The sequence below is a fragment of the Solanum pennellii genome, chromosome 11, assembly GCF_001406875.1.
Source record: "Solanum pennellii chromosome 11, SPENNV200".
NCBI lineage: Eukaryota > Viridiplantae > Streptophyta > Magnoliopsida > Solanales > Solanaceae > Solanum > Solanum pennellii.
Window position 1 is genome coordinate 31,304,820 of NC_028647.1, and position 25,249 is coordinate 31,330,068.

The window sequence follows — 25,249 nt, forward strand, 5'->3', positions numbered from 1 at the left end:
CAACTAGGGAACCTTCTTTAGCAAACACAGAGTCTGCTTCATTCATTCATACGTGCTTCATTTTATTTCATTCATAGGCTAGTGTGAACATCAACTATACCTAGGATGTCGTTTTAGACTTTCATAGGGTTCGCTGTGCAATGGTAAAGAATTACCTAGTGTCATCACTTGAGTCTAGCTCACCTCTTGATTATCCTATACTAACACATTTGGTATCATTCATTTCATTATGTGCATAATTTGAGGCAAGCCTCATTCATTCATTGGGAACTTTATTATTAACCGACATAGATCATGTGGGCATTATGAAATACAGTGTCTCCCCCACACCGAAAAGAGGTGGAATCACCGGCCAAAGTGATCTAAAACAAGATAGCGCACATGGGAATTGAACCCTGCCAAATCCCTATATTGGCAATATAGGTTGAAAGACTAGGAGATACAAGGAGACACATACCGGTCATGCCGGACAATCTCATCTCATGAGAGTTACGTGAACCTCCTCCCTTCCCGAAAGAAGGCATCATCGCTCATAGCTAGTCTATTGGTGCTAAGTATAAAGTTCCTTTACATTCAACTCATACATAATGGAAGGTGGCTTCTAGTATGAGGACATGATAGCTCAATAGAAGATTTCTTATCTCATTATTAGTATTAAGTGTGTTAATCTTAATACTTTGATTAAAGTTTTCATAGAGACTGGTCTTTTCATTAACTTTACACTCTCATAGGTGAGTACGTTTTGGTAACATTTATTTAAAATCATTTGAGATTGATCTCATATTTTACATTACCCTCATATCATGTTGTCACCACATTCATTAACATTAGCTCATTTGCTCTTTATAATTACTCACCTCATTTTACGTGAATGGTCATTTCATCATATGCCAATGCACTTGGCCATTAAGTGTGGTTCACACTCTTACTTAACCCTTCTAGGGTTTCATCATTTCATTTTTCATTTCATCATTTCTTTGTTTATTTCATCATTTCGTTGTTCATTTCATCATTTCATTGTTCATTTCATCATATTCCAATACACTTGGCCATTTATTGTTTTTCAAACTCTTACTTAACCCTTCTAAAGTTTCATCATTTCATTGCATATATCTTAGATTCACTGATTTTTAGACGTATGATAGACTTATGGGTCTATACATACAATCCATGAGGCTTCGTTTATAGTTCGTTTAAGTGATTCATATCTTCCTAAGATTATGTGGTACAAGACTTATGCATCTTGAATGTATGCCAAGATCTAGATCTCGATCTGAGTGGGCAGCATAATTCTTGAATGTTTAATTCATGTATTACTTATGTATCAATACGGAATTTTGGGAAGGAACCCGTTTTCATATACCTTAGACAACACTTACATTTTTTTCATTTACTTTATTTTATCCATACAGCTTGGGGACCCAAGTTCGAGCCCCAATGCCTTCATTTTATTTTCCCCTTAATTTCACCCTTCATTTTTCGCTTAATAGAACTAAGAGGATGTCGGGTCGAACCCACAACCTCATTTACTTTTTATTTTAATTTTTCTCTTTTTGTCGAGGGGTTTTGGGTTCGAACCTCCACAGCCCCTCTTTAATTTCTTTTAATTTTCTCCTTTAATCTGCCTAGAGATGTGGGTTTGATTCCCACGCCTTACATTTATAATCTTTCATTTTGTTTACCCTCCTTCACTACCTAGAGGTCGTGAGTTCTATTCCCACTCCTCACATTTCTTTTATTTTATTTTCTTTACTCTCCTTCACTGCATAGAGGTCGTGGGTTCGATTTCCACGCCTCACATTTCTTTTTCTTTCATTCATAGCTTTTTTATAGTGAGGTCTTGGGTTCAATCCCAACTGATCTCACATATTTTAAACATTATTTTCAAGCACCCCTAAACTTCAACATTAGCCGAAATTAAACTATCAACATTATAGAAATTTTATTCATATTTGCATCCTACTTTCTTCAACATTTATACGTAATTTCATAGGGTAATTCGTAGATCATTTAATATGTTCTTCGGTGCATTTTTCATGGATTCGTTTTGCAAAGATATTATCATTCAAGTCAGCCACATTTCAAATCATATGAACATCACGAATTAAAGAGTCATTTGTACATGGAATACAACAACAACATCAACTTTTATAAATCCTTAACACGAGGCACATAGATACGGTTCACATTGCACACACACGTACACATAATTTTTGAAAAACATCAACATATGTCACATAATTCCGAACATGCATATAAGCACATAATCATCACGAAAACACGTTTCGTCACTAGTTTTCTACTAGAAAACATAACCAACCTATGATTCAATGGGATCTAGTGACAGGGACATGCAACGAGGAACAACCTAGTTCTCGGAATAGATTCATCTGAACCACAGGGGTCTCTTGGGAAAGGGAACAAGAGATAAGAGAACCCACACATTTTTGACGTTAAACCATCGAATTTCTGCCCAAAAACATCACCAAAGATCACGTCCAAATCCTCTCAAAGTCAACACCAACTCGATGGACAAACTTCTCTTTGCCTACGTGATGGATTTCGTTTGGTTTTTTATATTTTCGTTGTGAGTTCTTCAAGTGTGAAGCAATTTGGTTGAAATATTCTTTTTTTGAAGTTATTTGGAAGAGATAATCGTGAGTGAGAGTGATAGAGACGTGAGAGAGAGATATGAGCGTGGGAGAGAAGAGTTTTCTTACGATTAGGAGTCTAGTTTAGGACTTAGTCAATTAAGGTTTTTATTTAATTATTTAAAATCTGATTTCCTTTTATTTTAAATCATCTAATAAATGATAAATATAATTTAATTACATTAATTTACCAACTTAAATAAAAAATAATTTAATTCATTGCTTCCACCTAGGTTCGAACCAGGGTGGAGCAAGACTTCACTTCAAGAGCCCATTTTCGGCCCTCTCTCCCCAAAATGCCCCTCCACCTTATTAATTAAATAATTAATTATATATTTAGGGTAATTAAGATACTACCCTTAGCCTGGAAAAAGACCATTTTACCCCTAGACCCTCCAAAACTATGATTTTCCCTTATTAAGTCCTGTAACGACTCATTCGAGCAAATCTTCGTATTCGAGAGCCCTACATGGATGTACCTAACCTTTACAAGCTCAAATAAATACCCAAGTTAGTTGTGTTGGCTTTAGGAAGGTTTCCGAGGTCTAGTTCTACGCGCATCAATCCGTGTGAACCCTGGTCTAATCGTAGGCATTCTAGACACGTTAAGATGCATTACTTATCTTATCCATTTTTAGGGCTGTTACATAATTATTATGAATTCTTGTGTATATTATATGGGCTATTGAATGATTTAAGAATTGTATAAAAACTGATGTATAGGTTGTCTTAGATTGATAAATCTATATTGAATTGACCTAGATTTATTTAATATCATAGTTTTTATATTGAACTAATGTTCATGGCCATGGGTAAGGGCCTTATGATATTGAATTTGATGATTTAGCACTGGATTTAAGTGTTGAGAATGGATTGGTTGTATGTTAATTAGATTTCAATTATGTCGTGATTGGTATGGTCCACTTATGGTAGCGGCGCTATGTGTTTTACTTTAAATTGATGTGGCCTTGTCTGCACCACTTCAAGTACTATAATGATTTGTCAAGTTTATTTATGTGAAGTATGATCATACCTATATACCTGTCAAGTAATGTGAATGTATGTTTTCTTCTATTGATATTAGATAATCATGTTAGACTATGACTAAGGCTTTATGTGCATAGTGTTAGGGTTGATGCGTGAATCTTCCTAATGGGTTATTGAGTCTTATGATGAATATAGTGATGAAGTTATAGTAGTTTATAGGGTAATATAAAGGTGATGAAGGTTGTGCCTATGTGCTTCTTGAATATTATATGCAATATGTGATAAAGTGAAGTCCGAGTGTCTATTGTGTGGTATATTAGTGTCCCTTACTTGATGCATGTATGAATAAGAATATGATATACCTTGATCTACGATGCTAAAGCCTCTTAGTCTTGTATTTATGAATGACATAAGACCTTGAATGATATTAAGAGGGTCCTTTATGTGAAATCTTGAACCTACTGGAAAGGTTATGAACCTTGAAGTCGAAATTCGTAATGGTATCCTTCTTGTAATGAATGATGGACATCAGGTTGGTTGGCTTGAACAACATCATATCAATCCTTAGAAAAGTCATTATGAGCTTCTTGTATCCATTGTAAGGTAGCTGCAGTGGACCTTTTTGGTAGGGTAAATGTGATTTAGTTATGAACTTGATATGGAACCCCTTTATATGAACCTTAAATGTAAATTACTCTATGAGAATAAAGGCTAGCACTGAGTCAGTACGGCATGATAAGTATCTCTAGTTAAAGGATGAGACTATAGTACAGCCCACACCCTTCATATTCCTTAACCATGTGCCTATATGGGATGTGTCCAAGTTCTACCATCGATATATAGAACACCCAAATCGGAGTAGAATAGAACTTCAGATTCCATGCTTTGCTACAATGGTCCATGTTGGTTTTTGTCTATTCTCATCATATTTTATACCTAATAGTATTAGAGAAGTTATATTAGGTTAATGTGGTGGTATGGGACGCTATCTAGACATTGCAAAATAGGCTTTGAAGGTGTTAGTTAGAGTCCCTAGGTCTTTTCCAACACCACTACTTGAATATCCTTTATGTGCTGAATGAGTCATAAATGTATTAATAAATGTAATGACTTAAGTTAAGAAAGTACGTTAAATGATTATGAATTTATCTAGAGTAGTTAAGGGTTATCTAGTTAAGGTGTGAAGGGGCATAGGAAAGGTCACTTCGTAACTGACCTAGATATGTCTTAAGAATGACCCTAGTTAGGGAAGTTGGTTGATAATGTAGACATGATCTAAGACATAGGTAGTCTTAAATATTACTTAGGCAATCTTGAAGAGGTCAATCATGGACGTTATCTTCTTGATTAACTTTAGTTCGTCTTTTGATATCCTTTCGAAGGACAATGTCATAGCATATATATGTTTTTTTAGCCTATTAGGGGTACATAGTCACCCCAATTCCCAACATTGAGAAATATTAGGCATAGTATAGAAAAATTGGCTAAGGGACATTAGCCAATTTTCTATATACGAATAAGAAATATATTTTTTGGGTTGCCATACCCAATCTAAGATTCAGTGACTAGGAAGTGTACCTACAATTAAGACTCTAAGCTAAAAATACAGTGGATCTTTTATGCATAAGGTATGAGGCATCCAAGTGTCAAGCGTAGTACCGTAGCACATACCACATAATCATTTAAAATGTTTATGTATATTAAGCAGTTCCCAAGGACATGGTGAGGGTCCTTCGGATAATAAGTAAATATTCCAAATAGGATATAAATAATAGTTAGTCAACAATTTTCAACCAACCCATGTGCAAGCACATGTGCAAGCCCTATGAAAAAGCTGCCAAAGGAGGGAACCACCATAACCAAATTCGGTTAGGGTAGTTAGGGGGAAAATCGTGCACAAGGGATAACTCCATGTTGGGCCTAATCTTCCTATCAATTATAGACTCTAACCTACTTCCCTAAATAACTAAATACTCTAGGACTAACCTAAATGGACCCATTGGTGCACCCGACAACCTGGGACCAAAATTGGGTTGACATTAACCTAGTCTGGCTAAAGAGACAACCTAGTACCTAACCTAGGATGGTCCAAAAGGTTAGTTATTGTCCTAACAACTTAACAGTACTTTAGTAATTCCCCTAGGTTACCTAATTAATTAATTTAGAAAAAATTAATTAATTTAAAAGGTCTAAAAACAAAAATAGAAAGGAAATTTTCATATATCGGTTAAGAAAAGAAAGGGACAACCTAGTACCTAACCTAGGATGGTCCAAAGAGATAGTTAAGATCCTATAGACTTAAGGGTACTTCAGTAACTACCCTAGGATACTTAATTAAATAATTTATAAACTTGATAAATTAATTTAAAGGGGAAAAACCGAAATCACAAAGCAATATCCAGATTTCTGTTAAAAAAAAGAAAAACTAGTACCTAACCTAGGATGGTTTAAAGGATTACTTATGGTTATGAAGATTTAAGGGTACTTTATTAATTACCCTATATAATTTAATTAATTAAATTAACCATTTAATTAATTAAATTAAAGGGGTCAAACCAAAATTGTTACACTAACCTAGTACAACTCAAGAAACATCCTAGTACTTAATATAGGATTGTCCAAAAGGGTTAATTTTTCTTCCAATGATTTAGGGACACTTAAATAGTTATCCTAGATACCTTAATTAATAAAATTATCTATTTAATTAATTAATTTAAAGGGGAAAAACGAAATTCTTAGGAAAAATTTCAGATTTGACCAAGTATTGTGTTTTCCTAGTTCTAGTCAATCTAGGGTGTGCTTTTTAGTAATTAGTTAATTAATTTATTTAATTAACTTATTAAATCCTGAGTTTAATGAGTTAATATCAGTTCCAAAGACTTATAATCACGTTCAAATTTCTATAAAAGGTAACGCAAAAACAATAAGCAAAGAACGAAAGAAAAATGCAGAAAAATTATCTAATCTGTAGGGAAATTTCAAGGTTTCTTTAAGGTTTTGTTCAAGGTGTTCTTTGTAAATTAATTTTTACATAATGTGTGGGTTTCTCTCCTGGACTTCTTTCTTCAAGAGATCTTTCTTTCGAATGATTCAAAGATATTGAAAACTAGAATTGTTTCCCGTCGTTCTTGTCGAACTCCTTTCCCTAATATCCTTGTTACGATTTCAATGTTGAATAGGTTAGAAATAATGTTGTTGGTATGTGGTGCTACTTGATCTTAATGTGCATGATTTTTTATTAAATAATGATTGAATGAACCTATTAATTGGACTCGTTTGATGCTAAGTGTTATCATGTGAATTAAAAGAATAATATTATGTTAAAGATATGTGTGAAGATATTATGTATGAATATGTTACGGTCTGTTGTGCATACTTGCTGTTAATAGTATGTTATAAATATGATATATTCATCAAATGCTAATATGATTCTGCCAAAGATGTTTAAAAGCATTATGCCTAAAGTTATGTTATAAGGTTGGCTAAACAGATCTCCATGAAATCATAAGTTGAATGAATGTTTGGGTTATGCCACTAAAATGGCTAAAAATGTCTTACCCAAAAGTTGAATGGAATTGGCTTACATTATTGCTTTTAAATAATGATGGAAAAATTGGCTAATGAGAATCTCATGAAACTATATTTGAATGAATGTTTGGTTTGTGCCAATATATTGGTGACGAAGTCATTTCCAAAATTTCTAGGCCAACACTAAATTTACACCAATCTTATGTTCCAAATATAATGCAATGTCAAATTAATCATGACCAACAAAACAAAATGAATCCGTACTAAGGGTATGTCAAAACTGGGACAAGTCCCAACATAACCTATACTATTGTATATGACTAAAATGTTTGAATGCCAAATGAATAAGCACATCTAGAGTAATTCAATGAATCCATAATTAAGGGCATGACATTCATTGGGACACCTCCCAACATGCTCTAAAAGAATGATCATCATAACACACCAAGAAACTAATTCTATAACTCATCATGATATAAAACTCACATGCTTCATTCCTAATAGAAAAAAATCATTTTTATATTCTATATTATGATCAGATACATCAGTTCTTACCAAATTAAAACAATTTCAGACTAAAGAATGAATCAGTCAATTTCTAAAAAATTTACACTGAATAGATTTTTTTTCCTTTTAACTTTACAGTGAGTTTTTCAACATTTTTCAAAAATGAAACTTTTAGCTAATTCTTGGTAGAAACATGCTAATATTAAAGATAAAATCACATAAACACTTCATACAACATAATCATAACTTCATGAAATGCACCATGCATGGAATCAATGAAATTCAATTTCAACAAAGACCCCTAAACACAATGCATATACAACAATCTTCTATGACATTCTATCCCATCTACTTACCATACTCGCCCACTTAGAAGGAACTCATACCACTACAGAGATACAAGGACTTACCATCATCATCCTCATCCGAGTGAATAGAAACACCTCTTATTTGGAGTATCATCTTTTGGAACATTAGGACCAACTTTCTTACCTCTCTTCCTCTAGCCGCAATGGTAGGACAATCTCTCACCTTGTGTCTATATTTACTACATAAATAAAACTCCCGGTACCCAATAGACATTCCCCATACTGCTTTTTTCCACATGAAACACATGTAGGTTTTCCATTTTGAGAACCAACTCCTTCCTCAAATTTCACCTTAGCTGGAGCCCTCTTCTTGAACCTAGGTTGTCCTTGATCACTTAACCCCTACTCTTCAAGTTCCTTGCAATCCTTCCAAGTTTAGACTCCTCAATAGATTGAACATACACCATGAGTCTAGCTAAGGTCATATCATCATGTAGCATGGTCATACGATATTCTTCGCTTTTTATATCGGCGACACCCGTTACAAACCTTCTCATCTCATACTTAGGGTTAGACACTAAGGATGGTGCATATCTAGATAACATTGAGAAATTCAAAGAGTATTCCTCAACACTTATACTGACTTGATTGATATTGATGAACTCCTCTAACCTAACCTCCCTCCTCTCACGGGGAAATTACTTTACTAAAAAGCTTCCTTAAACTCTTTTCACTCAATAGGACCCGACCTAACTGGCCTATTATCCTTCCATTGATTGTACTACACATATGAAAGATCCCTAAATTGATATGAAGCCAACTCCGCCTTATCCCTAGATCTAACCCCCATAACACTCAATACCTTGTACACCATCTAGAAACTCTTGGGAATCCTCTCCCACTATAGAGCAAAGAAAGATAGGAGTTTTCTTTCTCACATAATCTCCCAATCTAGATGTCATAGTGCTCTCCACAGCATTCACTCTATGCTCCATACTGAAATTCACTTGAGTAGTCGTGGCTCGGGCTAAGATAAGCAAAGCCTCTCTAATATCTCTATTAGTTAATTCGGGAAAACCACCAGAACATCATTACCTCTATCGACAATAGGCACTTGATAACCTTGAGAACCTTGAGGATCTTAGTCAAATGAGAAGGAATCTCCTCATTCACATCATTCTCCTCAAACCTCCTAGCCGGTGTCCTCCTCGTAATAATCTTCCTAAAAACATAAGGAAAACCATAAGAAAAGAGTACTCATAAACTTTTACTCTACAGCATGACATAGGAGTAGAAAAGAAAGGAAACTCTATCGTCCTATAGCATATCGCCAATAGATGTGTCGCGACTCACACTAATGGTCAAGACTCTACTAGACGTGACTTGATGAGTCTTTTTTTATTCCTAACACAACTTTCTTAACCTATGCTCTGATACATAGGTTGTCAAATCAAAAGACCATACCCTACAAGATATGACACTCTCGGAGTGCAACCGGTGTACTTGACCTCAAGGAGGTCTTGTATAAACCTTTTTATATTGTTCGTCACATATAAACATATGAAAAGTAGTGAGAAATTAAAACTTTTCATATATATTCTATAAGTCTTTAAAAAGTCTTTCATATAAAATTCATCTTAAATACTAAGTCTTATTTAATAAAATCTTAGACACAAGAATACTTAGGGACATGGCCTGTAAAAACCCTAAAATGACTATGCTATGTAATGCCTATGAACCTCTGCAATAGCCAAGCCAAAAAACTTGGTGATTTAGTTGAGCTAGGAAAGGTTGGGTCCATCCATCTAAGGCACCCGAATATGACGATTTATTCGGATGAATCTTTACCTGATATAAAAGGGGGAAATCTTATGTTTGGAGGGGCTAGGGGTGAAATGGTCTTTTTCCAGGCTAAGGGTAGTATCGTTATTACCCAAAATATTGAATTAATTATTTAATTAATATGGTGGAGGGGCATTTTTGGGACAATGGAACGAAATTGACCCTTTCAGCAAAATCTTGCTCCACCCGGGTTCGAGCCTTGGTGGAAGCAATGATTTAATTGATTTATTTTATTTAGTGAATTAGTTAAATTAGTTAATAATTAATTTACTTACTTAATTAAAGGAAAAATCACATTTTGAATAATAATAATAATAATAATAATAATAATAATAATAATAATAATAATAATAATAGTAATAATAAGAATAAGAATAAGAATAATAATAATAATAACAATAATAAAATAAATAATGAGGAGTACTAGTTTGACTAAGTCTCCACCTAACTCTCCTACTCCTAATCCACTCATTCTCACATTTTTCTCTACTCCTCTCTCACCTTCACGCTTATGCATTATGTAAAAAAAAAGAACAGAACAAAAATAATAAAGTTCATCCAGAACTTGAACGCTAAAAACTCAAAATAAAAGTTAGTAGAAAAACGTAAAGCAAAACAAAGTTCTTGACGGGATTGTGCTTGATGTTTCGGTGGTGAGTCTTGGTTTCATGGGAAATTTTCAGCATTTAAGCAAGTGCTGAAAGAAATTAAGGTATGGGTTTATCTCCTGGACTCCTTTCTCCTTTCCATGAATTCAACCTCTTTAAACTAGGTTATTTCCCGTTCTTGTCGAACTCCTTGTCCCTAGTATCCTTCTGATTTCAATCTGAAATAGGTTAGAGATCATGTTGTTGGTATGTTTGCTAGTAGTTTAAGTATGAAGTGTGATTTTAGTGATAATGTGTTCAAGATTATGTGTTTGGAATTGTAAGCATGTTAATTTATGCCAACTCAAGGTTTGTGAACAGTGATGTTTGTGCAAATGTTTTTGCAAATCATGATGTGCAAAAGTGGTGTAATGTTGCTGGATTTAATGGTAATTCTTGGCTGAATATAACCATGGAAAAAATATACTCTAAGATGCAACAAATGATTCATGAAACGTCCTATGCTCTAATGAACAAATGATGATAACAAGGAGCTGAAAGTAGTGAAGAATTTTCCAGCATTTGGTAGGTTGGGTTTGGCCAATCAAATTGGTATAAAATGCAATAAAAAATGAATGTAAAATAAGTGAAATCACTAAGGATTGAACCCAATATATCATTACATGAAATCTACAAAAAATAATCAACAAAAGATTAAGACAAAAAATGAATGGAGGAGACTAAATTTCAAGCTTGATGGAAATTGTAGTCACAGCCAACTTTTAAACGTTTATTTTTTTTAAAATGTGAGGTCATTGGGGATTGAACCCATGACCTCACCAAATAAAAATTTCATAAAAAAATCGTGAGAAAATTCAAGGAAAAATAGATGTGGTGAGTGGGGATTGAACTCACAACCTCTTGAGTGGATGAGAGGGTTAGGAGAAAAATAAAGGAGAAAATGACTGTGGACAGTGGGAATTTAACCCACATCCTATTGAATGGGTGAGAAAGTTAAGAGATAAATTAAAAGAAAAATAATCAGCTTGTGGGGGATTTAACCGACAACCTCCTTGACTTAAACGAAAAAGGAACGGAGAAACAGAAAGGAAATATTAGGGTTAAGTAATAGTGTGAAACACACTAAATGGCCAAGTGCATTGGCATATGATGAAATTAACATTAACGTGAAGGGGTGAGTGATTATGAAAAGAAAATGTGTTAAAGTTAATCAATGAGGTGACAATATGATAAGAAACTAATGTGAAAGATGAGAGCAATCTCAAATTAGCCTAAGTAAATGTTGCCAAAACGTACTCACCAATGAGAGTATAAAGTTAATGAAGAGACCAGTCTATATGAACACTCTAATGAAGGTATTGAAGTTAATGCATACTTAATACTAATGATGAGATGAGAAATAATCTAATGAGCTATGATGTCCTCATGATAGAAGCCAGTTTCCATGATGTATGAGTTGAATGTAATGGAACTTTTTACTGAGCACCGATAGGCTAGCTATGAGCACTGATGCCTTCCTTCGGGAAGGGCGGAGGTTCACATAACATTCATGAGATGAGCTGTCCGGCATCCCAGGTATGGGTCTCCTATATCTCCTAGTCTTTGAACCTATACTGCCAATATAGGAATTTAGCAGGGTTCGACTCCATATATATGCTTGCATGTTCGGGTCACTTTAGTCGGTGATTTCACATCTTTTCGGTGTGGGGCAGACACTGGATTTCATGATACTCAAATGATCTATGTCAGTTAAGGTTTTTAAAGACGTATATAATGTTTATTTTTAATTTTTCACTACTTTTCATATGATTATATGCGACGAACGATGCGAAAAGGGTTTGTACAAGACCTCCGAGAGGTCAAGTACGCAGGTTGCACTCCAAGTGTGCCATAACTTCTAGGGTATGGTCTCGGGATTTGAAAATTATATACATAAAAATAGACATTAAAATAGTGTGTAAACCTTTTAACACTTATGTTAGGCTCTAGAACATGGCTTAGACTTTCGAAGTGTTACAGTGCACTTCACAATTATTAATAAAAATCAACATAGATGTGGTTTAGTAAGACATCCATCCTAATGATATTCAACCTCATACTGTAATACCAAGTTTGTCACATTCAGGGATTACCCCAGAGAAGTAACAGGTGTCGTCGTCCTCGATGAGAACTAAGTCTAACCTCTTAGTATTCGTCATTACATTTCATAAGTTAAATTGCGGAAAATTTAAAACTTTCATCTACTTCTACATTGAGGTATAGATAGACCTCTCGCATACACACAATATATACATAGGGTGTTTACATAGACTCCTCGTATAGGAAGCACTACATAGGCTTCTACCTTAATTTCATATGTATAATATAGCAATATGATATCATAGGATTTATAGAATAAGTCTCTCATATAAACCATCTAAGTCGAGTATAACATTCAGGCATAGCCCTTAATTAATTACAATAAAAGCCACATAAAAGCATGTACGACAACTGTCTTCAAATGAAAAGGGAAAGAACTAAATTATCTTTCATACTAAACAACACTAATATCTAGATAGTGGAATCATCCTTGGAGTTGAGGACCTACCAAACATGGAGAATTAGGATCTAAGTTATCTTCAAATTGCAATACTAGAAGCTCAACGACCGAAGTACATAACTGTAGAAACATAGAAGTATGGGAATATGCACATAAAGTCTTTGAAAGAATGCATGAGAAAGGGACATTTACTTTTGAAGACATGCTAAGTCATTAAGAAACATTTAATGTACATACAAGAGCAAATACCACATAAGGAATCACAATAGCAAGAGTTATATTCATAATCAATACATCCTAACATAAGTATCATGTATAACACATACTAACATCGTTAATGCATAACCAAGTGAACATGTATAGTAGCATACTTGAATACATTATCAAACAACTCCAACATCATGCTATAAAAAAAGGAACATATAAGAGTTCATAACATTACAATGTATACAAGACCTCTGCTCACTACCCTCCATGAAATGTACGAGTGAAATGACCAAGAAAAGCCCCATAACCTTTCTTAACCAAGTAAAGAAAACAAAGGATACCAAGTATTGTCTAACTTCATACAACATCAAGAGTATCATCATCATACATAGTAATATAGACCAATAACATGTTCATTAGTGAAACTAGCATCATATAGGATCATTAACATGTATAGTCAACATATGCATAATACTTGATTTATATATCATAAGAACAACCTTCTATGTCTTCCCTCAAGTCCGACTAGTGCAATGTATAGGTAGAGTCCCATACCCTTACCTATACTAAGTAAAACCCCTTAGGTCACCCTAGTTAGTGTTCACATTATTACTTCTTTTTTACATTCGGTAATACTTTACTTAACTAACATATAGCACAAGATATGTCGAACCTTGTTTCATGAAATCCAACACCGAAAAAAGGTGGACCACTTTCAGAGGTAGTACCAAAACATAAACATGGTATCCGAGGTGGATCCACAAGCTAGTATTCCTATGGGGCCAACATAGTTCCCTAACTATGAGAAATATTAGAGACCCTATTTATACACAATTCATTGTAGTCTCCAATATGATGAGTACAATATTGAACCTACCTTCCCACAATTTGAAGGGAACACTTCACATCTAGTTCACTCGGTGCTAAGGTAGAGGTCCTATTTGAAATATGTTTAAGCCTTTATTAGTCATCATAATTTAGTATAGGCCATAGAAGACAAAACCCTTGTATATTAATATCATTAGATTATTAGGAATTAAATTAGAATGTCTTTCAATACAACCCTAATATGTGAGATCAAAACATTATCATCATCAGGTCATAGTAAGTCACATAGGCAATTTATTACTAACCTTATATCATTACATCTTAACATAATTTCACATCTTCACATAATCAAGACATTTCAATTATATCATCATACCAACACCTACTTAATACAATTACAACATATACTTCAATTGATTTTTATCTCCATGTTCAAGTCATCATAGTTGAAGTAAAGGTTTGAGATCACAAAGTCTTACCAATTTTTTTCAACAAGCCATCATCATTGATCTTACCCTCAACAAATCCAATTTAATCATAAATAGGTGTAATAACATCATTCAATGTTAGTTAACACAATAACTAACTCAATTGTATCAATACTAATCAATTCAACATGAGTTAATAACCTAGGGAAGGGAATTTGGGCAATTCATGATCTATTCCACAAACTAAGTTAATTTATAAAAAAACCAATGTAATTGAACCGTAATACAACATAATATAATCATAATAACCAAATGAGACCATAAACAATACAATTTAGAATATCAAATTCGTATTACAAAGAAAATCATATGAAATTATCTTTTTGAAAACAAATTTTGGAAGAACCGTTTGGAAAAAGGAATCCCAAAGGTGAAAGGATCCCATACCTTGTTAATAATTGAATAATTTTGGATAAAAGTAGTCTTATTGTTGCCCTATAACCCTTATACCTTGGTATTTTATGGATTTTACTTTGAGAGAGAAAGTAGAGAGAAGGATGAGCAATTTGGGTTTGAGAAAAGTGATGTGTTAAGTGGGGTTTAGGCTTAGGGTAGTTTATCTAGTTTATTAACTAATCTAATTAAAAAACCCTTAAACCCTAATTAAACACCTAACTAACTAAATTAATTAAATGAGCCCTTTAGAAATTTAACAGAAAGTGTAGGCCTGACCTACGAGACTCGACCTACGGGTCGTAGGTAAGCGGCACCTCTCCCTCCAACCGTCTTGCACATCCGTTGTCTTGGTAAGAGATTATGAATTTTATCAATTTAATAAAAATTTCTAAGTGTGGATTGACGGAGGCATCGATTCCCCGTCAATTGGACTATGCCCCATTGCCTACAACTCATAGGTAGACATTGTCTACACTACCTCACTTGGCATGTTTGTGTCAAATGCAAGGGTCCTTTCCAAGGACCCCTAAGGGTGTCCTTGGGGATTAGTACCCAGAGGTTTCTACCCTCAACATTATCCAATACTATTTAAACACCTTTTACTAAATTTCATCAATTTCCAACTCTAAAAACCTTGTGAAATTGGTTAAGTCACACTAGCACCTCTTACACTAGTGTTCGAATGTCACGGACATTTCTTGACGTCTTGATTCTAAAACCTTATAAATGACCTATAAACATTATTTTTGACCTCAAACCAGTATTGAAACCCTTAGACACTCATGTGAGGCTCTACACTAGGTCGTGGATTTTCAGAGTGTTAAATGGGAGGTCTGCTTTATATGCATTATGCTCTTAAGAAGATGGCTGCATCAATATGATGTTAATAGACACTATTTGATTATGTTTGCCAATGTACACTCACTCACACCTCATACATGCTTACAAGTAGTGTAGGTTCATGCTGTCTAATGAAAGGTATTTTCATATGCACTTGTGTCTACAACTATACAATATAGAGTATATGTCCATGAGTATGTCATATATCCCTTAACCAGGAGACTTGATAAGTTTACTACTATTGACAAGGGTATGTGACTTGTCTATACATTTACATGTGTGCCTTGATAGGATGGTCCCTAGGTTGTTATCTATGTACATGAGTATTAATGTAAGAGTAAGTGTCAAAATATATTTATATGAAAGGATTTATCATATAATTTTACATATACACTTATGCATGACTGAAGTGAAGTATGAACATGTGTGGCCTAAGGGTGTTTATGTGAAAAGTTTACTAACATATGTGTACACACACACCTGAAAACATGTTCATTATGCATGTATGATGATCTAGTGAATAGAGGGGCTCTTGAAAGGTTTACTCAAGGGTATCCTAAAATAGATGGTACTTTAATTTGCTCTGTCCATGTGAAAGGTTTTCTCACGTGATTTAGGTTGATGAACTATCATCTACTATATATGAGCTAAGCATATGGGGATTAAATCTCATAAAGCCTAATTTTATAAAGTAATGTTAATAAAAGCTTTTCAATATAGGGAACATAGCCTAGCACCAAGTGAACTTGAAGATGAGAGGTGTCCGTGCCCAATGTGGGAAGGTAGGTTCGCCATATGCCTCCAAGTTCCGTAAACTATTCTTTCCCCATAGGATCTACCAAGTGATATCACCTAATATGCTAGCATGATTTTAATGTTCTACTTTGGCAAGGTAGAGCACCTTCCCTTGGTGAAAGGTTCTACAACACCAAATTCCATGTTTAGCACCCATGATCTTAGTATCAATTAAGTCTATAGTTTCCCTAAAGTAAAATTGACAATGGAAGTAAAGTAATGGACCCTAGCTAGGATAACCTAAGGGAAGTTGCTTAGTGTAGGTGAGGGTATGGACTTTACCTATGCATTACACAGTAGCTTTTGAAAGGGAATTCTAGGAAGGTGTTCTTATATGTATCATTATGTTTATGTTTCTTAAGCATAATATTGTTGTGTCCTATACTTTAATGCGATGAAAATCATGGTATGAGTCCTAATGAGTCTATGTGATCTGGTCATACCTTAGATGCATAATGTGAGTCTTTTGGACCATATGATGAAGGTCTTTCTTGGCTTGTATGAAGTTGTCTATACTTGGCTTTTTGATGTATGAAGTAAACGGTATGTTTGTGGTCTCTTATGAGTTTATTATGTATGTGTGAGGTTATGAGACTTCACACGTACATTGCACTAGTAAGCTTTGATTGGGGTTATCAGTAAGGGATTATGATGTGTAAGTGAAGTGAAGTCTAAATATGTATTGATTGACTAATGCCTCTTATGATGATACTGGTAAGTCTTTACTTGAAGGTTGTCTTGTGATAAGTCCTTCTATGTGGTCGATTAAGTGTTGGGTCAAATGTGACTTATATGCCTTATTATATGGAATGGTCTTATGAATGCATGTGTTGGATAAATGAAGGTTGTATGTATGATTTACTTTTAAGCTTAAGGTGATGCTTGAGTGTGGATAGTTTTAGTGGGAAATTATCTATACATTGCTACAAGCATCACTAGAGGGTTACATTGGAAGTCAAGGATGTAACACTTCAAAAATCCAAGACGCGTTTTAGAGACTAACATAAGTTTCATGAGGATTAGACACTGCTTTAAGGTTAATTTTATTGAATATAAGTCATTTAGGAAGTCTAGAAATCAAAACGTCCAAGTACGTCCATGACGTCCGAAAAGTAGGTCAAGGAGGTACTAGCGTTCCTTAGCCTAATTGACATGTTTTTAAGAGTCGAAAAATGATGAAACTTGGTGAAGGGTGTATAACATGTGTTTAAGGTGATTCATAGTTCAAACTTTTGGGACGACTCCCCAATTACCAAGCATGGGCCCGTGCAGAGGACCCTTGTAAGTGGAGTCAAACACTGTCTGGGATGTGTGCACCCATGAGAGGGCAATGACGGAATGTGTGTTGATCGACGGGGCGTCGATGTCAACTGTATACCAACACATAGACAAATCACAGAAGGGAATCATTTACATAGACTCTGAGCAAGATACGGATGTGCAGCACGGAGGGAGGGCCTGTCCGTCAATGGCCAATGATGCGTCAATCGTGGTCTCGTTAATGGGGCAAGTAATTCCTGCTCGTTTTTAACTTAGTTTTAACTAATTAATTTAGGGGTTTTGTGGTTAGTTAGGGATTAAAGGATGTCTAATTAACTTAATTAATCCCCCATATAAAGACCCCAACCACATTAGTATAATTACCACGCTCAAAACAAAACTCTCTTAATTCTCTCTTCTATCTCTCTCTATTGGAAGACATCATTAAAGACAAAGCTAGAAAAAGGTTTTGGGTGCTGTAAAGGGTAGATTTAACCATAAATTCTTCATAAAACAGTGAGGTGTGGGATCTAATTCACTTTTGAGACCTCTTTCCTCAAAGGGTTCCCTTAGAGTATTTTCAAAAGTTGAGTTTTCATGTGGTCTTTCTCAATCTCGAAATAAGTGTTATGAATTGATGTGTTTATGATTTCTTTTCAATAAATTGAATACAGAAAAGGGCCTATAATACCCTCAAAGTATTGAAAATGGTACAAAATTACCCTCCATCCACCTATTGGCTCCAAAATACCCTTCCCACCCACCTACTGGGTCCAAAATACCCTTGTCATCCACCTTTTGGTTCAAAATTGACCACTTATTTAACGGTTTTATATAAACTATTTAAATATTTTTTTAAATACGTGGCGCTCAACTATTTGTTATAATTTAACTTATAAATATAATTTATAAATCAATCCACTACCCACCCATTACTAATTAAACCCCTCTAAATTAATAAATCCGTCACATTATTAATGCCACAACAGATTAGCTACTACCAATTGAGTGTTTTTAAAAATTTGAGGCGAAAATATCTATAGAAGTAAATTATCATACATTCAAGTGTCTAAATAAAATTACCGATAAACTTAAAAGTCTGACTATGTTTTTCTTAATTATTCTTAGATCTCAATTATGTGATGTTACTTCATAGGTAACTTTTTAAAAAAATAATATATTAAAGGTTTTAAAACAAATAATAAATATTTATAAAATTATATTTTAAAAAAATGCATGAATTAATTCGGGATGTATTACTTATTTACCTTTTATCATAAATTTCTCATTTAATCTTGAAAGAAAGTGTCCTCCCAAATAAGCGGCTCAACCTAAAATTAATTGGGGCTTCGATTCGGACTCGAATAATTTTGAATGTTATTTTCAGGAATCTATAATTTCATTGTGTTTTAGTAGTGTTTATGATGATTTTGATATTATAATTGGATTATTAATTGGGTGAGGTTTAGTTAGTAATTAGTGGGTAGTGGGTTGGTTTAGAAATTATGTTAATAAATTAAATTATAACCAATAGTTGATTAATAAATTAAATTATAATAAATAGTTGAACGTCAAGTATTTTAAAAAATATTTAAAGATTTTAATTTGAAAACAATTAAAAAAGTGGTCAATTTTGAATCCAAAGGTGGAAGACAAGGGTATTTTTGAGCCAATAGGTGGATGAAAAGGGCATTTTGGAGCCAATAGGTGGATGAAAAGGGCATTTTGGAGCCAATAGGTGGATGAAGGGTAATTTTGTGCCATTTTCAATACTTCAACGGTATTTTAGGCCGTTTTCCGAATTGAATATATTAACATGTATTCTAGCTTAATTATGATGTATCTAGATTGTTTGGTCTAATTTGTAGAAGATGATCCTTTAACCTTAGCCCTAGGTTTGATCTTGATATGAATTAGGTTGTATTTGGTTCAATTGATTTTGTTTTTGGTTGAATTACTCCTATATGATGTTGTTACACTAATGGTCAACAAATTAGGGTGATTTGTAGTCTTTCATGCTAGTTCTTGAGAAGATGATCGAGGTTATGAAGTAAGGTGTGAATTAACCTATGTATCTTGTCTTAAGCTATGAACTAGTATTGAATTGTGATGTAGTAATTCTTCAGGCCTTGTTACCATGACTGATTATTGAATTATAGTTATGTTATGACATAATTGTGTTGAAGTAAGGGTTGATGGTAAGACCTTTGTGATGAATTATGAATGAGACTTGTTAAGTCTTATGATCCCTATTCTTTTGTGATTAAATCATGATCTTATATTATAGTATGCCTTGTAATTAGGATTGATAAGGTTGGTATTATGTTAAATTGGAATATCTTTACTACGGTTTGAAGTTTATGAAGATGTAAATGTTATATGAAGGGTGATGACTACAAATGCGCCTTATTATGAATGAATATGAAAATGTGCTAACCTCACTTATATGAATTGTGATGAAAGGACTATACTCATGAACTTCTTATTGAGCTATGATGATGATGATTATAAAAAAGCTTGACCATATGACCTGCAATAAGCTATGATGATTAATAAAGACATTAAAGACATTTCAATAAAGGGACTTAGCTTATCACCGAGTGAACTTGACAATTGGAGGTGATTACTTTACATAGAGGAAGATTAACCCTATAGTTCTATATGTGGTGTTTACTCCAGAATGAGGGATACTCATCCAGTGGATTCCTATGAAAGGAGGCCCCAATTGACAAGTTGTATGTATAGGTATTATACTTATCTCTAAGTTCTTCAACTATGTCTCCCCCATAGGAAAAATAGCTAGTGTATCCACCTAGAAAGTCATGTTTATGTTTGGTTTTACTTTGGCCGGTAGACAACCTTCCATCAGTGTAAGGTTTTAGAACATCGGATTCCACATATAGATATTGTGGCCTATGTCGGTTAAGCAAGTGTTCCCTAAACTAAAATGAAGCAATGAAGTGTAAACTAACTAGGATGACTTGAGAGGTTTGACTTATCCTAGGTAGGGGTATGGGACTCTACCTATGCCTTTCACTAGTTTGCAATGATGGAAGCTTTAGAAAGTGGATATTATGTATGTATATAATAATGAATTCAAAATATGATAATATGATGACTTTACGTGTAAATGGTATTTTTTGGTGATTGATATTATTATAAACATGTAATTGGTCTATGTTATTAAAAATATAATGTTGTGTATCCTTAAAGGTTATGTAATGTGAAGTAGAATATTAATCATTGCTCTTTTTAGGTCTCTTGATTTAGTAAGGTTGTGAGTCTTTGCTTGGTCATTGCAGTTGTTGGCTTGATGAGGATTCTTGAGTAGTATTCTTGCTTTATATATGATATGGTGAACTCTTATCAATGCTTCTGATGTAATTACATGGTGATATGGTTGTATTATATTATGAATTAAAGAATGTTGACTCACATGATACTTGATTTGATCTGATGATTATGTCTTGTACAGTGGTATTTTTTGCTTGATTATGCATAAAAATTAAAAGAATAAAGTAGCATGTTTTAAGGAAATGTCCATTGAATATGATTTGATTTTATATGTTCATATGGTCTCATACATAGAACAAGTGGCGTACTAACCCTTTTTTCTCCCCTTTTCCCAAACATTTTAAGTTCTGGTCATTCAGGTCTATTTTAGACAACTTTGAAGAAGGCTCGGAATTTCTCATTCATCCAAGTGGATTGGTCCTCACTTTCCGCGGGCTATGTTAATATCGAACTTATGAATTTGTTAAATTTAAGAACATTATGTTCTATATTCCTTCATTTGATTACATCTTGCATAAAGATTATATGTGGCTCTCTTACATTGATGTATGGTCTATGCCCATGTTTCTGTTCTTCTTAGATGGTTATGAGATGATGCAATCTTTTAAGACTATATTCTAGTTTATATATACTTATGTGCAATAAAAGTAAAGACTAAGTAATCTTCCTATACGAAGGATCTATGTATACTCGATATACATATGTTATGATTATGTAGAGATCTATGTAACCCTCCTATTGGAAGTAATTAAAAGTTATAAATTTTCCGTGTTTTTAACCTATGAATGTAAAGATGCAAACTAAGAGGCTAGTATGAATCCTCAAAGTGGACGACGACGCCGGTTACGTCTAGAGGGTAAACCCGGATGTGAAAAACTTGATATCCGAGCATGAGGTTGAATATCTTTGATATTTATGTCTCTCTCAACCACGTATATGTAGATTTGTATTCATAATTGTGAAGTGCGCCACACCTATGAATTGGAATCTATGTGATGCTTAGGAAACTCTCCCTTTCTTGGAAATCTAATATCGTGCCACTCGAGTACACTTCTTGTGTGCTTTTGTATCTAATGCTTTTATTGTGATTATAGGCAATTAATACTTGAAGGAATGCGGCACAAAGACTTAAAGAAGAGATTGCAAATGTGTGATCTCCTCCCCGTGGTGATCAAGTTCCTCCTCTTGAGGAAGATGTGAATAATGACCAAGCCCCGGTGAATCCTCCTCCTTTGACGAATGAGAACATAAGGGCCTCTCTCTTCCAAATGGCTGAATCCATTAATACCCAAGCACAAGCCACCATCGCCCAAGCAAAGCCATGATGGCCCAAATTAATCGGGAGGTTGTACCCCAAGCTAACCAATAAGTTGTTACCATGGCCTCCCTTCTAAGGGATTTCACTCGGATAAATCCTCCTACTTTTTACTGGTCCAAGGTTGAAAAAGACCACGAAGAGTTTATTGATGAAGTCTACAAGATACTATTTCTATGTGGTTGTCTACTAGTGAGAAGGCCTATTTAGCTACTTACAAACTCAAGATGTGGCTCAAACTTGATATGTCCAATGAAGATACAATAGGCCTCTAAGGGGTGGACCGATGACTTGGGAGATCTTCAAAAAGGGATTTGTTAATCTGTTCTTTCCTAGATAGATGAGGTGAGCCAAATTGGTTGAGTTCATTAACCTTTGTTATGGAGGTATGAGTGTGCTTGAATACTCCTTGAAATTCCCTAAATTGTAAAAATACGCTCCTTCTTTGGTTTACGATCATAGGGATGAAATAAGACTCTTTGTGATAGGGGTGTTGGATGATTTTCGAGAGGAGTGTCATTCGGCTATGCTACATAACAACATGAAAATTTATCGTCGGACGGTGCATGCTTGGGAAGTGCAGGAGCGAAAGGCTAGGAGAAAGAGTAGAGATGCTAAGAGGGCAAGATCTTTTGATGGTGGTTCTTCAAAGACTAGGCTTAAGATCAATGAAAATCCTAGATTCAAGAAGAGGTTTTCTATTAAAGTCATCCATATTCCCTAAGGCTCCTGATGATAAGGTGCCTAGACCTAGATCCCACAGGGGAAGGAGTTGGAACTCACCAAATGAGAAGCCCACATGTGCCATGTGTGGAAAGGGTCACCTTGGTGAATGCTTGGTTGGAACGGGCAATTGTTTTGGTTTTGGCAAGAGTTGTCACAAGATTAGGGATTTCCCTAACATTAAGGGTCAAGAGAAGGGTGGTCAAGCTCAAGAAAGTGGTTCTAGTGATGCTCCAAATAAGAACCGCTTTCATTCTCTTCACTCTAGGGGTGAGCAAGAGACTTCTCCCGACGTGGTGAACGGTATTTTAAAAGTCTTCTCTATTGATGTTTATGCCTTACTTGATCCCGGTGCTACCCTATCATTTGTTACTCCTCAAGTATCTAAAAGGTTTAATATTTTTCATGAACCTTTTATAGTTTCTACTCCGATGGGTGAGTCTATTGTTGAAAAAAGGGTGTATAGAAATTGTCCTATGATGTTGACCAATATAGTTTCTTATGTTAAAATAGTATAACTTGGTATGTTTGATTTTAATGTCATTTTGAGTATGGATTGGTTGCATGCTTGCTTTGCCTCTATCAATTGTAGGACAAGGGTGGTGAAATTTAACTTTCCAAATGAGTACTTTTAGAGTAGAAAGGGGAAAATAATATTCCTAGTGGTTGTATCATATCTTGTCTAAAAGTATGAAAAATGATATCTAAAGATTGTCTATGCCATATTGTAAAGGTCAAGGTCTAGACTCAGAATTACTCAAACTGAGTTGGTCCCTATAGAGAGTGAATTTCCGGAGGACTATCCTAAATGATCTTCCTGGTATTCCTCCCTAAAAGGAAATTGATTTTTTTATCGATTTTCTATAATATACAAATCCTATTTCAATTCCTCCTTATCGGAAGGCTCCGGCCGAACTGAATCAGTTAAGGCTAAACTAATAGATTTACTAGACATAGGCTTCATTAGGCCTAGTATTTCTCTATGGGGTGCTCCGATTTTCTTTGTGAAAAAGGATGGGTCCTTAAGAATGTGTATTGATTATCGCCAACTCAATAAAGTCACTATTAAGAACAAGTATCCTCTCCCTCAGATTGACAACTTATTTTATCAACTCCAAGGGTCAAGCTACTTTTCTAAGATGTACTTGATATCGGGCTATCACCAACATAGGGTGAGAGGTGAGGATATACTAAAGATGGCATTTCCGACAAAATATGGTTATTATGAATTCTTAGTAATTTCCTTTGGTCTCACTAATGCTCTGGCGTAGTTTATGGACCTAATAAATAGGGTTATTCGAAGTTACCTAGATTCATTTGTCATTGTCTTCATTGATGACATCTTTTATATTCGAAAACTGAGGGTGATCACATGGATCATTTGAGGGTAGTGTTATAACTACTTAAGGAGAACCAATTCTTTTCCAACTATAGAAAATGTGAGTTTTGGTTGAGGTCGGTAGCATTTCTTGGTCATATCATCTCAAGTGAGATAGTTGAGGTTGATCCAAGGAAAATCGAGGCGGTGAAAAAATGGCCTAGACAATTGACTCCAACTTACATTAGGAGTTTCTTGGGTTTAGAAGGTTAATATCGGAGGTTTGTGGATGGTTTTGCATCCATTGCATCTCCCTTGACTACTTTGATGAAGAATTTTAAGAAATTTTTGTGGTCGTAGGAATTGATGTATCATGGTTTCACAGTACATTCAATGTTTTTCCTTAAGTTTAGTGTGTGTCTATGTTCTTTTTGTATTAGTTTTAATATATTTTTCTCTTTTTTTGTAGGAAATCTGTCCAAGATGAAAACAAGGAAGAATTGTGCTGAAATTACAGAAGTGACGACCAACGGAGCTATTGACGGTTCGTCAACCGCTCGACGGTCTGTAAGTGGCCACCATCATATGAATGAAATGCTGCTGAAGGAAGATCGGGGAATTCTGACTAAAAGTGGGGCTACGGAGGGTCTCGACAGACCATCACCTCCACGATGGACCATCTGGAACATCCATCATCGTTAATAGAAAGTAGCTCCAGTACATGACTTGAAAATATTCTTAGTGTGGAAAAAACGAACCCATCGACGGACCGTCGTGCTCTTCATCCTTGTCCATTGATGGTAACAGTAAGATGG